This window comes from Nannobrachium achirus (genome assembly GCF_963921795.1).
Source record: "Nannobrachium achirus genome assembly, chromosome: 2".
In the NCBI taxonomy this organism is placed as follows: domain Eukaryota; kingdom Metazoa; phylum Chordata; class Actinopteri; order Myctophiformes; family Myctophidae; genus Nannobrachium; species Nannobrachium achirus.
In genome coordinates, this window is record NC_137811.1 from 69,363,940 (window position 1) to 69,379,825 (window position 15,886).

At 41.7% G+C, this 15,886-nt stretch overlaps 1 pseudogene across 1 annotated transcript in view; it reads right to left on the reverse strand.

Moving 5' to 3' along the window:
- LOC308308343 (transcriptional repressor p66-beta-like) overlaps nucleotides 1-6,024 on the reverse strand; it is a 31,761-nt pseudogene extending 25,737 nt beyond the window's left edge. Inside the window, exons 1-2 of the transcript XR_013963393.1 lie at nucleotides 5,961-6,024; nucleotides 789-797 (exon numbers count right to left, since the gene is read on the reverse strand). The product of XR_013963393.1 is annotated as a transcriptional repressor p66-beta-like (transcript). The remainder of the gene's footprint in view (nucleotides 1-788; nucleotides 798-5,960) is intronic.
- Nucleotides 6,025-15,886: the final 9,862 nt, after the last annotated feature.

Below are 15,886 nucleotides of genomic sequence, written 5' to 3' on the forward strand. Positions count from 1 at the left end.
AAAGGGCTTTAAACACTGAGGATTTTACATTGTTGGGGTGCCAGAGATAAAAAATAAAATAAAAAGTGGGGTCTGTTGCATCTAGGGGTCCTTGAAATGAAGGAGGAAAAAAAGAAAAAAGATTGAGCATCTTTGAAGTATTGGTTTGAACCAAACAAATAATCCCAGCTGCAATCTTGACATTATGTGAGCCATTCTTATTCTACCACTTGCTGGAGTTCAGATCATATCAGAGAATACGTACGACATGAGGCAAGGTTCTACCTGGAGGCCTGTACACACAACACCATCTCAACAACGTGCTCCAACAGTACGTTTGCTACATCTTAAAGCAGGGGTCTTCAACATTTTCAGGCCGAGGACCCCTTAGTTGAGAGAGAGATGAAGCAGGGACCCCCTTATCATAGTTTCCATATAGTTTCATTGTTTGACAGCACAATCATCAGTGTATTTTGGATTCATGTCCATTTGTGTATTCAGATATTTAACCACTTGAACGTCAATACTTAATAAACTTGACCTTTTACTCTGTACTGTCTGCTCTTTTCCCCTTCTACACCAAAGGTCTTTGCCGAAAATAGCCGATCTACAAGCTCACAACGCCTCGCAGAGCTTGTAGATCTGCTTTTTTTGGCTAAAGTTTTCTGTGGACTCTAGGGTTCAAGTGTTAATATAAAAAAGGAGAAAAAAAGGTTTCTATCACTCAAACATTTGGAGGACCCCCTGTAGTAACTCTGGGTCCCGGACCCCATGTTGAAGACCCCTGTCTTACAGTATATGCTGCGTACCAGTACAGCCTAAAATGCAACGAGACACAAGAGACAATACGTGAGATAAAAGTCAACAAGACAACAAGCTGTGCCTAGGCCTGAAATAATCGTCTGATCGCAATTATTTTGAGGTAATCGCAATTATTTTGCATAATCGTCATAATCGTTCCATGTTGAGAAATTTTCATATTCAAACACTTTCAAAAAGTAGTGGAAATAGACGATCTACAAGCTGTGGTCGGCTGTGGTGAGCTTGTAGATCAGCTATTTCCACTATAAATGCAAATAGAATAAAGTTATTAAATATACCATATCATTCCTTTATATATTTAGGTTATTTGTCATAATATCTAATCTGTGCAGCTTCAAAGCCAAACAGAAATGTAATTTCTATTCACTTGCTCCAGTGCTCACTCAGCGACAAAACCACAATTAAATCGCTCGTCGCAATAATTTGTGTGACAATTCGTCGTCACGTAGAATGTCATCATCGTGACAGCACTGGCTGTGTCTTTTTTGTAACAGGACACGCCCACCACTGCACCGCCACGGCCCCCCTTTTGGTCACAATGGCATCATCGTTGGCCCAGGACCAACTTCTCTGACACATCATAACTGCTCATGACAGCCTGGTAACAGACAGACAGACAGACAGACAGACAGACAGACAGACAGACAGACAGACAGACAGACAGACAGACAGACAGACAGACAGACAGACAGACAGACAGACAGACAGACAGACAGACAGACAGACAGAGACTGACAGATGGGGGCAAAAAACATGACCTCTTCTAGGTCAGTGGTTCTCAACCTGTGGGTTGGGACCCCCAGGGGGGGTATTCTAAATTATTTTGGGGGGTCCCCAGTTGATTAACTTAATGTGCAACATTGTTTTCTCACTTAACCGTAAACAAACCAACAATAACATTAAGTGTACAGAGCGTATTTGCTCATTTCTACCGTGACAATTTAAAGGACTTTTTAATACCTCTAAAATGACAAAGTAAACATTGGCCAAATTGTCAAATATTAGACGCAGAAATTGTGAAAATAGCGGAACTACATGCTCACAACGCAGCGTTGTGAGCATGTAGATCTGCTATTTTCACAATAGAACCAACCGTGTTATACATAATGTAATGCCTCAAGTCTTAGTGCTCGTATCGTGGGGGGGGGGGGGGGGGGGGGTCCCCAGTTAAAATATGATTATTTGGGGGGTCGCGGCCTGAAAAGGTTGGTTCTCAAAGTGGGGGTCCTCCCTCAAGGGAGTCCCTGGGGTCCCCAGCTAAATGATAACTATATTATGAACCAAAAGCATGTAACTCAGAGAGTAAATTAATATAGATTTTACAATATAAATTGGGGTCTGTAACCTAAAACTAATGCATGTCAAAACCGGGTGTCCCTGAAATTCAAATGGTTGAAAATCACTGCTAGAGCCGTAAAAAAAAACTTTTATTTTACGGAGGTCCCTGGCTTATCTTTTCAAATGGGGGTCTGTGGGCTAATGTGTGTCAATTTGGGGGTCCTTGACATTAAAGGTTTGACAAACAAGTGATATATGACATACAGTAACACATGACATAACACATGACATAAAAATGTAATTCAGGCCACGTGAATCATCATGAAACATCACATACTTAAATGCTTGAGTGTTATTATGAAGTACAATGAAGAGAACATACTGTATGTCCCAGACAGTGACACATCAACACATAATGTACAGGGGTGCCCAAAAGGTAGATCGTGATCTACCGGTAGATCACCAAGGGTGTGCAGGTAGACCAAATGACAACTTGACAAGCCTCTAAAAACATATAATTAAAATATAAAAAGAATATGTCAATATGACATCAAGAAGGGCCTGTTAGCTCCCTTCATGGCTTCTAAAGTAGGCAAACCTCCAATGCAATGCTTTGTTCAAGAGTCAGTAGCATTACAAAGAACCCCAAAACCTACCACTTCCATACAGAATGGGATGAAGACATTTCCCAGAGTATTTCCCATTTATTTCCCCCTTACAGTAAGTGTGTTTGTCTAAAATGTAACGCCAGTGCTGCTATTCCAAAGCCCCCCTCGGGCCCTCAGCTAAAACATTTTGGATGGGTAGATCATGTTGAGCTAGTCATTTTAAAGGTATATCTCACGTCAAAAAAGTGTGGGCACCCCTGATGTACAGTATGTGGTGGACTCGAGTAAACATAAGTATAAATGAATACAGGTTTGTCTAAAAAAGAAATCATAATTTTTCTGTAATTCTGTAAACAAATTGAACTTTCATAATACATTCATTGCACAGGCAGTGAAATATTCAAAACCTTTTTTGTTTTAATTTTGATTTTTACAGCATACATCAAAGAGACCACTCAAAACGAGGATTTATAATAAAGAAATGTCGACCTTCTGAAGTCAGAGTTGCTTGTGTGATATTTCTGCAGTCAGTGATGATTTGGGATGCTATGGCATCTGCTGCTGCCAATTCTTTTTTTTTTTACACAATATCCCATTTTATTGAGACAAACTTGTACATTATATATTATGTATTATTATACTGTATGTATTACTGATGAATTGGGTACAATGGATCACAATGGAAACATGCCCCTATCCTTTTAGCATAACCAAACTTGTTCATGAAGTATTCAATCAATCAATCCGAAATCTTCTCTCTCACTTCACACCATAGTCCACCACACTAAACGCAATAGATTGGGCGCATTCAAGGTTATGAGTTGAGTGACAGCTGTCACTATGTGTCAAAGGGTGCTGTCTGCTGTCGAGGTAAAGAAACAGAGTGGAGCGCATTGGAAGTAAGCCCGTTTTAACCCATTCAGGCCTAGAATTATTGAATGCTTTAACCAGAGAAAAATAGCAGATATACAAGCTCACAGCGTGGCACCGAGTGCCACACTGCGAGCTTGTAGATCCGCTATTTTTGAAAAAGTTGTGAAAATGTGTGCAAATCTTTGAATATATGTATTTTCAAAGCGAACGTTGGTAACTCAAATTTTGCTTCTGGGGGTCCTTGGAACTAAATATTTTGAGATGGGGTCCGTGGCCAAATAAATATCATTTTGGGGGTTCTTCACATGAAAAGGTTTGAGAACCCCTGACATAGTAGTCTCTCAAGAACAGAACAACTGAGCTCCAGTTAAGTGAAAAGGACCTTTTCTTTGACGATGGCTGGCCAGATTGCTGTCATAGAAACATGGGTTTTTCAAAAAATCTTTGAAGGATTCAAAAGACACTTATAGAATCAATAGGGTCAAAATTCAAATTTTCACGATTTTTCAAAAAATAGCAGATCTACAAGCTCGCAGCGCGGCACTCGGTGCCGCGCTGTGAGCTTGTATATCTGCTATTTTTCAATAGTTAAAGCATAAAATAATGAGACACAATAATGTGTACCCGTTCTGAATGGGTTTTAAACAAGCAGCTGTAGATGGGAAATGAATCAATGTTGTTGTTGCCACAGCCTGACCTATTTATCGGCTAAAATGTATAGGTTGTTTGCAACAGTGGTTTACAGCCTCACTGCAAATAGGGATGGGAGGATATGAAAATGTCATATCCCGATTATTGTGACAAAAGAAACCATTATCCTGGTGGCGGAACATTTGCCAATAAATAGCACATCTACAAGCTCACAACGCGTCGCAATTCCGACGCGCTGTGAGCTTGTAGATCGGCTATTTTTTTGGCAAAGACATTTGATAGAGAGTGAACAAAAATACTATCAAGTACAAGTACGTATATTATAAGTACGTTTTACCAATAGAGGGTTTAAATGGTACCGGATATTAGGGGTGCAAACAACCGAATGGGCCTGTCCCATTTGTTCCTGTACCGAAACCGAATCGAAACTGTGAGCCTAAAACTGAGATTGGAACTGAACCGTGGGCTGACTGAACCGTTGCACCCCTACCGGATATGCAGCTCGGCAAATAAAAGGTGATTGATCCCAGTGCATGACGGATCAATCATGATTATCGTGAGTGTTTTTTATCTCGATAAACGATAATATCGCTTTTCGTCCCATCCCTAACTGGAAAATGGTGTTTGTGGCCCACGTGCATTTTCATTATTTTAATTATCAATCGATCGATTGTGTTCTATCTTGGACCAATGGAACCAAGTAGTATACTTTCAAGTTCCTACTAACTTACTAGTTTCTGTATCACAACAACAACTTGCCATATCCTCAACAGCAACGGTAAATGGTGCATTTATATAGCGCCTTTATCCAAGGCGCATTACAGAGACTGTGCATCACATTCACCCATTCATACACCGATGGCGGAGAAAACCATGCAAGGCACCAACCTGCTCACCGGGAGCAACTAGGGGTTCAGAGTCTTGCTCAAGGACTCTTCGACACTAACTCTGGGGGAGCCCGGGATCGAACTGGGAACCTTTCGGGAACACTGTGTTCTAATGACGGTTTTCTCTACCCCTGAGCCACTGCCGCCCCAATGGGTTGTCTGTACTTCTCGTCTGTGCCATTGGGAATCCCTCTTCATTTGGTGTGTCACCAAGTGGTGCCTAAACCTAACCTAACCTATAACCTTAACCCCAGAGACGTAGAAGAAGAGAGTCATGTCGCGCTTTGATCTCAATGAGGAAGTTCCAAACAATGGAACCAAGAACCATCATTGCAACTATCACATTGAGATAGAATGGTGAGCAGTTCTGCATAACATTCTTGCAATGGGAGTCGACACCAGTGCCGTCACTCTCATACTAGATCACGCTACCTAAAGCCTAACCTCACAAACCGTATTCGTAACCCTAACCCTAAAGCCTAACCTCACAAACCGTATTCGTAACCCTAACCCTAAAGCCTAACCTCACCAAATGTATTCCTAAACCTAACCTTAACCTCCCAGAAACTATGCCTAGTAAACTTAACCTTAACACTTCCGATGCCACTCACATCCAGGAACGTGATGAAAATCCTGCGGTGCGACGCCACAGCCACGTTATCTCGTCCAGGGACGTGTTACCTGGTTACCATGGTTACTATGGTAAACAGGCGGTGCTCGGAACTCGCTGCTCAACCAGAAGGTGCCGGCATTGTGACGATGTTGTTGTTGGTGTGATTTTGGGCGTTAATGACGCTGTGATATCTCTTGTCGCATTTTTGGCAAAGTTTTGTTTTTTGTCACAAGAAGATATTTGATGTGCCTGGGGGCGTGTGAACCGGGTTGTAAAGCGGGCCGACATTCGCCCAGGTGCGCTCCTCCTCCATCATGCGTGGATCAACTGTTCATGCCCGAAGTGTTTGAGCAAGAAATGTTGTGTTTTAGGGCTGCAACTAACGATTATTTTCATAATCGATTAATCGGACGATTATTTAAACAATTAATCGATTAATCGGATTATGGCACTTATTCAGCTATTACCTTAGACATCAGAAATCTTTTAGACATGTTTTAACTAACAAAGAGTACATTAAAGATGAATAATTCATTCAAAAATACATAATTCATTACATTTTGCTCAGCTGCCGATTAGGTTGCTACTAAAAGACAAAAACGAAATACCTTTTTCTGACTGCATACTGATTAAATAATAGCTACACATGTGTCAGGCTAAAGGGTAGCAGTATTCTTTTCAAATACTGTAGGTCATTTAAAAATAATTTTGTATCCAAGTCATATTCTTTGTTCTTGACCCTGTATTCCTACACGGTATTACTAAAACTTCCAGCGATTAGTTGCCGATTCGATTATGATTATTAAATTAGTTGGCAACTAATTGAATAATCAATTCGATTACGATTAATAGATTAATCGTTGCATCCCTACTGTGTTTTGGAGGTACTGTGCATATTATTGGATACTAGACACGTGGATTTACTGCGTGAAAGGTGTGGATTTCTGGTATTTCTGTTTCTGTTCGGTTGTTACACCATGGCCTCCTTTTAACATCAATTAATCAAGAATGTCTTTGCCTTTTGCTTTCTTAATTCACTGCAATGGAATGAAACACAAAACACAGATTCTCCAAGAATTCAAGGCTTCACCGGATGAGAAATTGATAGGGAAGGTTATTTTGGGGGTGAAGTATTCCTTTAACAGTGGTCTCATATCCAGATGATGTCCAGACTCCAGATATTATGTACTTTTGCATGTATATAGACTGTACTTGCAATGTTAATTGATTGATTTCTCACTAGAAAATATTTACTAATTAACCTAGCAATCAGCATCAACCACTTACCAATTAATCTACCCATCAGCATCAACACATTTGCAGATTCATCTGCCGAGAAACAAACAGCTTAATCAGTAAAAGACTGTAGTTGTACTGGTCAGCTCCCAGTGACCAATAGTAGAAGACTGTGGTTGTACTGGTCAGCTCCCAGTGACCAACAGTAGCAGACTGTGGTTGTACTGGTTATTTCAAATTTATTGTAGTGCTGAATCACACGTTGTCTCAAGACACTTTTACTTTTACTTTCCCCCTTGAGAAAATTCATACCGGCGGCAAGAAATAAAACCTCCTCCTATGACTGGAAGAAAGCAGGCTCTAGGTTCTAGTCAGCTCCCAGTGACCACCAGTAGCATTATGTTGAGGAAGTGTTTGAGTCAAGGTTCAAGGGTTCAAGGATTCTTTATTTTGTCTCCCTTGGTAGACAAAATAGCAATAGTTGTCATGGAGGCAATGACCAGCAGCTGCATACACAGTACGGGAGCGTGTCGATATTGCGACGAGACATTTGTTTGACAAACCCTAACCTCAGTAAAACTATGCCTAAACCTAACCCTAACCCTTAGTCGAACTAATGGGACGTAGAAATATCGAGATTTTACCACACAATACAATACAGTACAAAATGCAATAAGACACACCGTTGACACGTACAACAAGTAATTTAGGCCTATACCACATCACCCTCCAGCATAATATACTACGGAATATATATATATATATATACAGTATATTGCCCCAACCAACATACCTAGTGTTTCAAGAGTAACACCTTATCACCACCTAAAAGCCTTCCACCCTGCTCACTGTCTGCCCTACATATAAGGTGTCCACTGAGTGAGGAGTGCAATTGACAGAGGGACAAACATTGCTACAAACAATAACAGACAGAGAGACAGGACTCACAGGAGGAGGCGTCCGTCTCCCCTGAATCCGGACAGAGGGGAAAGATCATGTTGTAACTTTAAATATCATCAAGACGGGTTGACAGTTGACACTAAGGTCTCATTGGCACTTGCCCGTCAGGCAAGTAAGTAAGGTCATGTTCTACTTGCCCAAAGGTCATGCCCACTTGCCCAAACTCGTCCAAATGATAGGTCAAATTTGAATTACTGTTCAATTTAACACATCTTTTTGTTTTACTTTCTGGAGCTGTGCGATAAAAAAAATGGGTATGGGTTCACACTTGTTATTTTAAATTTTTAAGTGTAGCAACAGTGAAAACGGCACATTATAGGTAAACAGTGTTTTACATTCCACAGACCAGAAGACAGAGCGGTCTGTCCACGTTCAGGTGCTTAGACAGTTTATGGACGGTTGTTGCGTTCCCTCTCAATTGAGCACTTGCCCGGTCGAGCAACGTGAAAGCAAACTTCACTGGGACATGACGCCCAAGAGTTTTATTTACCTGCCGGGGGCCCTTAGTGTCACCGGGGGCCCTTAGTGTCACCGCCTGTCAAGACATCACCAAGTGCACCGTTTCTCAAAGTTGAGACCCCGGCCAGCGGTCCAATGGACCCTTAAAGGACGCAACTCTAAGAGAGAACAAATACATTTGTACGCGCTCAGAGTTAAACTAACACTGAGGACTTTATAGTGTAGATTTAGGTCCCAGAGATTAAAATAAATTCCATCAAATGGAGGCCTAATGCACGTCAAACTTGGGGGTGGGTTCCCTGGGGGGTGGGGGTCCCTGAAATGGAAAACAAGTTGAGAATCACTGATCAAGTGGAAGCACTTCACGGAGCTCTTGAACCCTGCACTCAGGGGCCAAAGGGTCAGGAGCCAGGGGTCAAGGGGTCAGGCCCCCATGACACTACAGGCCACACACACTTCCCATTGTCTGTGACATGGCAGTCCTTTGTATCTTTATTATAGGGGGAGGCTAATGAGGTTAGCCTCCAAACAAAAACAAAGCTAGCAGCAGGCCTACAACACTGTTGCCACTGTCTATAGCTCGATTTATACTTTGTTGTAGGATGGTGTTGCATGTGATCAGCTTATAAGACTTGAACAGTAGGCATACACACCACAGATTTCGGAAAGGTTTTTTTTTTATATAAATTGACTGTATATAAAGTAATGTGGAAAAATTATGTTGTGTGTTAATTATGCCGTCTTATGCAAGTCTTTGAATATATATTTTTAAAAGCCAACATTTATAACTCAAATATTTGCTTCTGGGGGGGTCCCTGCATGGAACAACATATTTTGAGATGGGGGTCCGTGGCCAAATAGGCCTACATGTAATTTTGGGGGTCCTTGACATGGAAAAAGTTTGAGAACCACTGATTTTAGAAGAAGGATTTAGAAGACATTTATAGAATCGGGTTCAAAAATATTCAAAGACTTTGCACACATTTTTCAAAAATAGATCTACAAGCTCTCGGTGCCATATCTGCCATAGAACATGAACATGAAATAACATGAATATGAACAGAACATGAAAAGAACAGAATAGAACCTATGGTTCAAGTTCATGAACTCATTCTGAGCTATAGGGCCTAAAGCTGAAACAGGAAAAAGAAAAAAAGAAAAAAGGGGGGAAAAATCAATTTGTCTTTGTGTACAGAAAATGAGAATAGCATGACTCGTGGGGATATAAATGTGTGGTTTTGGGGTGGTGGGGGGAGGGGGGGGTATAATTCAAGCCATTAATCAACATAATTATCATGGAGCATGGCGGCACACATAGGGTCCATATAGTCAGAACCAGAACCTGACTGGCTTGGCTTTTCTTTCTTTCTTTCTTTCTCCAGCGGTTGGAGGCCATTTGCATTCACAGAAAAACAAGTCTCCTCTCTCTCTCTCTCTCCTCGCCGTTAAATGGCTGATGATGAATTTATACCATTCACTTCTAGCGTGTGACATCTGCATGCAACACGCACGCACGGACGCACGCGCAGCAACACAGGCGAGCGGGCAGCAAGCAGGCAGCATGCAGGCTATAGTGGCACGCACGCAGACACTCACTCACGCACGCGCACACCCGAGCCTCACACACACACACACACACACACACACACGCACAGCCCCGGTCGGATCCTTCGCTACTACTTGACATATTGTCGCCGCTTGCCGAAAAAAAAGAGACGAGCTCAAGATGCGGCGGCGTGTGTGTGCGTGCGTGGGGGCTTGTAAATCTGTTATGTTATTTTTTTGGCAGTTACAAAAAGCGACACCGACCGTTGTGTTGCCGGAGGAGTATACATAACACACAAGCCTCCACGGTTTCCCTATTAAAACAAAAGCTGATCATCAGACATTATCATAATTTATTAATATATTTTTTTTATTTTTATAACAGTTACAACGGAAACAATAGGAAGGTTTATGAACGCAACGCCATTATTTAAAGAACATTTAAACGCCGTTTTCCCCCCTTTCCTTCTATAAATAACTATAAACCCGCGCCGTCAGTCCTATAATAGTGGTACCGTTATAAGTCCGGTAAAAGGTACTCCTATATATACTTCTTCACAACGGGTTACGGTACCCATATGAAGAACCCACACAGTCCCGGGTCTTCTCTGGATCACAATCCTAACAAATCTCCCGTCTTAACGGATCCTACAGCAACCAACGGTCTTTAACGGTTTAAACACCATCATAATAACATAACATGCAGATCTGTGCCGGGTTCTCTGTTGAACAGGACCCGGCGGACCACCAGATCGAACCCCCCCAACCAACCCCGACCCGTCATCATCATCCTCATCCTCCACGGAGCAAAGCATGCAGGCCTTGGGCCAGACCCCGGTCTCACCTGACTCGGTTGTTCGGGGCAGGCACGCAGGGTTTCCACGGTGGTAGCCTCTACTCCGGGACCTGCCGGCACGGTACCGATCACACACACACACTGACTGGAGTCACCACCACGGATCTGGAGCGGATCCTTCCTCCATACGCACACACAGGCACACACACGCACGCACACACACATACACACACACAGACCAGCAGACAGACTAATTATGGACGGTTGTTTGTGTGTCAGCGGCGGGGAAGGGAGGGAGGGAACAAAAAAGTGGAGAGAGTGAGGGTGTGTGTGTGTGTGTGTGTGTGTGTGTGTGTGTGTGTGTGTGATCGCGCGCACACGCACGCACACTGTATCCCCCTACTGTACAATAGATTTCTGAGTGCAAATCTGTTTTAGGGAAGGGGAAACAGATTTAACCCTAACCCATTTATTTATGTAGATATTTGTGTGTGCAAATAATGACTGCAAATAAAATGGCAGCCGTTAAAACCGTTACGATTCTGAATTTCTAAGTGTTCCTGTGTGATGGTATTGTTCATTCAGTGTTATTATTAACGATGGAATTATTAATGCGTTCCATACATTTTGAATGAATTCTCTCAGTGTTAAACAGTCTGATCACCTTAACGACACCACCTAGTAGCGCAATGTGGGTACTGCACGTTTCAATGTCTGGGCTGGCTGGGGTACTTTTGTGCCCTGGAGTTCCTCATAAAGCGGCACAGTTTAGAAGAAAAGTGCCACATTGGCAACTTTTCAAACTTACAGAAAGCCTCTGTTTGTCATTAGGACGAGTCTGGACGACCGAATGTTACTCAAAACATTTGCACTTATTGCTTTATGCCAAATGTACGTTCCATTTAAGCATGTCCAATTGTCCATTGTCTAATTAGGCTAACTATATGAGACAATATGTGCCGTTTTAATTGCAGGTACAATAAAGTACCCTATGCGATATGAATGCAGAGTAGAGATGGGATTTATGGCTCTATGAAGTGAGCAGGATCTCTGGGACCCGTTCTTTTTCAAAGAGCCGTTCAAAAGACTGGCTCATTTTAGTTACTGGTTACTTTGTAGATTTTGATTATAATTACAAATCACTTCAAATATACATTTCGTACATATATAATTGTTTCCGCCATTTGAAAATAGCCGATCTACAAGCTCACAATGCTTCGCGTTTGCGATGTGTTCTTGTAGATCTGCTATTTTCTAATAGCCTGAAAACTTGTGAAATGGGACATTCTGCATAATTGTGACTTAGGTCGCAGTTTACTATGAGAAACGGCACAGTTTGTCTGTGTCTATCCATCTGGACGTGTAGACCATAACACTTTGTTTACAGTCTATGGGTTTGTCGCTCTATCATGTTCTGATGTCACTGTGATGTCAGGAGAACCACTCTTAACAGAATGGGTTTGCCACACGCTCTGGCTTTACTGTGATGTCACACTACCAGAATCCCTTTCATGCCCATATATGGAATTCCCTGATGTCATCAATATTAAGCCCATATCTAACAGGACTTCATATGGGAATGCCCATTTATGGAGGCCACATCGGCCACATACCACACTAACAGAATCCATATATGGCCAAGACAGATGGCCAAGACAGCCCATATCTGTGTGGCTGGTTCTACAGACAGGGATCTCCATGTATGGGCATAACAGGTATGATGTGTAAATAAGCCAAGTGCTTTCTAGGATCTCCTTTTAGTTGACCTTGTACCAGTGAACTGTATCGTCATGAAACTGTACCTTTTTCTATGCAAACTTCTAATAAAGTCTTCAATCAATCAATGTCAGATGTCATAGACATCATATAGGACTTTCACATAACGAATAACTAATCATGTTTGGGCTCTCACAGCATCCATATACAAGAACATGGATCTCCATATATGGGTACCAGCCAGGGGCCTCCATATATGGGTAACTGGTCCGATATACATCACTGGCCAGATGGCCAAGAATTGGTATTCGCATCACATGTCACTCTGAGGCGTCTTACTTTAAGTACATTTTGAATTCCAGACTTTTACTTGTACCAGAGTATTTCTAATTGCAGTATTGATACTTTTAACTTAAATGAAGAATTGTTACTCCTCATCAAAAAGAAAAAAAGGAACGATCCCATCATTTATTTCAAAGAGCCGTTCAAAAGACTCGATTCGTTCGCGAACGTCCCATCGCTAATGCAGAGTGTGTGTGTGATCCTCGTCCTGCTATATGAGTGATCCATGTCGCGTTTTGTGGGTGGCCAGTTTATAAAGCTCAGCAGGTCTTTAATCCACATCCATGGTCTCAACCGGAGTTGTTTGCATCTAAAATGTCCGATGGCCAACTTAACCCTTTAACCTCCCCCATCCACCTCAAAACACTGTACTGCTACATGCTAATCAGTTTACACACAGAGCTATGAGGAGGCTCTTGCCAGCCTAGATATTAAAAATAGTTTTATATTATTGGTTCTCAAAGTGGGGTCCCCCAAGGGGGGGGTTCCAGGGGGTCCCCAGCAAAAGTCACAATCATCTAATCATTTTGCACACAGAGCTATGTGGAGGCTCTTCATTACCAGTAGGCCTATAGATATTAAAAATAGCTTTATATTATTGGTTCTCAAAGTGCCCCCCCCCCCCCCCCCCCCCCCAAGCAGGGGTTCCCCAGCTAAAGTAGTTAACATAGCATCACAATCAGCTTAACCACTTTATAGTTTATCCAATATCCAGTTATATGTTTGGCTATAGCCTATCAACAAAACACAGATTTACAAGCTCACAGCGTGCCACTTCATGCCGTGCTGCGAGCTTGCACATCGTTGTGTAATGTTATGACACAAATCTTCTCCTCTGGGGGTCCCTGGCACAAAATCTTTTCAGACGGCGGTCGTGGGCAAATACCTGTACATATCTGGGGTCTTTTATTTACAATACATTTGACAACTACTGGCATATATCAGTGGTGGAATGTACAATTACAAAGGAAGTCACATAGATATCACCCTGGTGTCACACTCGCTCAGGGGTCACTGTCAGACGCTGTCCTCAGCTGGATGTGGGGTGAGAAACCTGCGTTGATATGGGGAGGCCTTTAGCTCAGAGGTCATCAAATTGTCCGTATATGGACAAATGTGTCTGTGGCAGAGACTTGTCCTTGTCCGTGGCAAATTGCGGATTTACTGTTTTACACACCATTATAATGTTCTAACCCTAACCCTTCAGAGGATTGATATGGACTGAAATATGACGATGAAAGAAAGAAAATTATGTAAAGATTTGACCCTGTGAATGTCTGTACATGTGACAAAATAAAAATTAAGTAAAAATTAAAGCTGCAAGCAGCGATGACCGGGCCCTCGCAGCTCTACCCACGTCACAAGGGGCAGCGGTTACACTTATTGCCCTTTTACACTTATTGCCCTGTTACACTATTACACTTATTGCCCTGTTACACTATTACACTATTTGCGCTATTACATTATTACACTTATTACACTATTACACTATTACACTTTGACACTATTACACTTATTACGCTATTAAACTTATTATGCTATTACACTATCACACTTATTACACTATTACACTATTACACTAATACACTATTACACTATTACACTTATTACACTATTACACTTATTGTACTATTACACTATTACACTTATTACACTATTACACTTATTACACTATTACACTATGATTATAATTACATCTAACGATGCTTCTCCTCCATCCACGTTTGGTGAATGTAGCCTTGGCCAGGAAAATATGATGTCTTCAGGTGGTAACCATCGATCATAAGGTGTTTCGAACCGCAAACCACAACACCCTCCTGATGGCCGGTTCGGCAGTGGTGGCCAAATCACTGCCCATCTCCTCCTCCTGACCAAGGCTAAACTCCCCTCTCCTGCTCTATTTGTTTTTTCCCAAAAAGAGGCTTCTCTGGGGAGGTATTGGGTGGGTCCCTCCTGAGGTCTTGAGGTGACACAGGTGCGTAGAGTTCTCCAGTACTGTGGGGTTATTCCTGCCTGGAGTTCTCCTTCGTCTCACCAACTCACCAACCAAGTTGTGCGCTGCACCTGTGACCCCTCTTCTCCACACTTGGTCCTGGCTTGATGTATTTTTACCTTTTGTGTTCCTGCAGATGTTCTCGCAGTGACTTCCAATTTCTCCCCAGCTGATGTTGTTTAGGTGAGCCATCTCGTTAGCTGTGATTAGTTAAGGGCTGTTACCGTTATGTTTGTATTGTTGAGTCTCACATACTCCCCCCCTCTCGGGAGACTCTGAGGGTATCTGAATAAATGTCTGTAGCTTGTATTGGTGCCCTCTCGCGAGTGCTGTGCATGAGGTTGCTAACCTCATACACCCTTGCACTATTACACTTATTGCGCTATTACACTATTACAATATTACACTTATTACACTATTACACTTATTGTGCTATTACACTATTACACGTATTACAATATTACACTATTACGCTATTACACTATTACACTTATTACGCTATTACACTTATTACATTATTACACTTATTACACTATTACACTTATTACTCTATTACATTATTAGACTTATTACACTATTACACTTATTACGCTATTACACTATTACACTTATTGCGCTATTACACTATTACACTTATTGCGCTATGACACTATTACACTATTACACTTATTACACTATTACACTAATACACTTATTACACTATTACACGTATTGCGCTATTACACTATTACACTTATTACACTATTACACTTATTACACTATTACACTTTTACACTTTTACACTTTTACACTATTACACTTATTACACTATTACACTAATAGTGTAATCACTATTACACTTATTGCGCTATTACAGTTATTACACCTAGACACAGTTACACTATTGCACTTATTACAAACCATTGAAAAGATAGCAAATAGGAACTATCAATAATCGACCAATCAGAAGAGGGGGCGGGGCTAACTTAAACCAATTAAGAACAAGGACTTTGAATCAAGTAAAATGACACCACCCACAAGTTTGTGTGACAAACGGTTGATGAGTTCCAGCCAAAAAAAAGAACAATCAAGTGTCGACCAATCAGAAGAGGGGGCACTTCCCGTTTGGTGAAGGAAGTTTGACGCTCT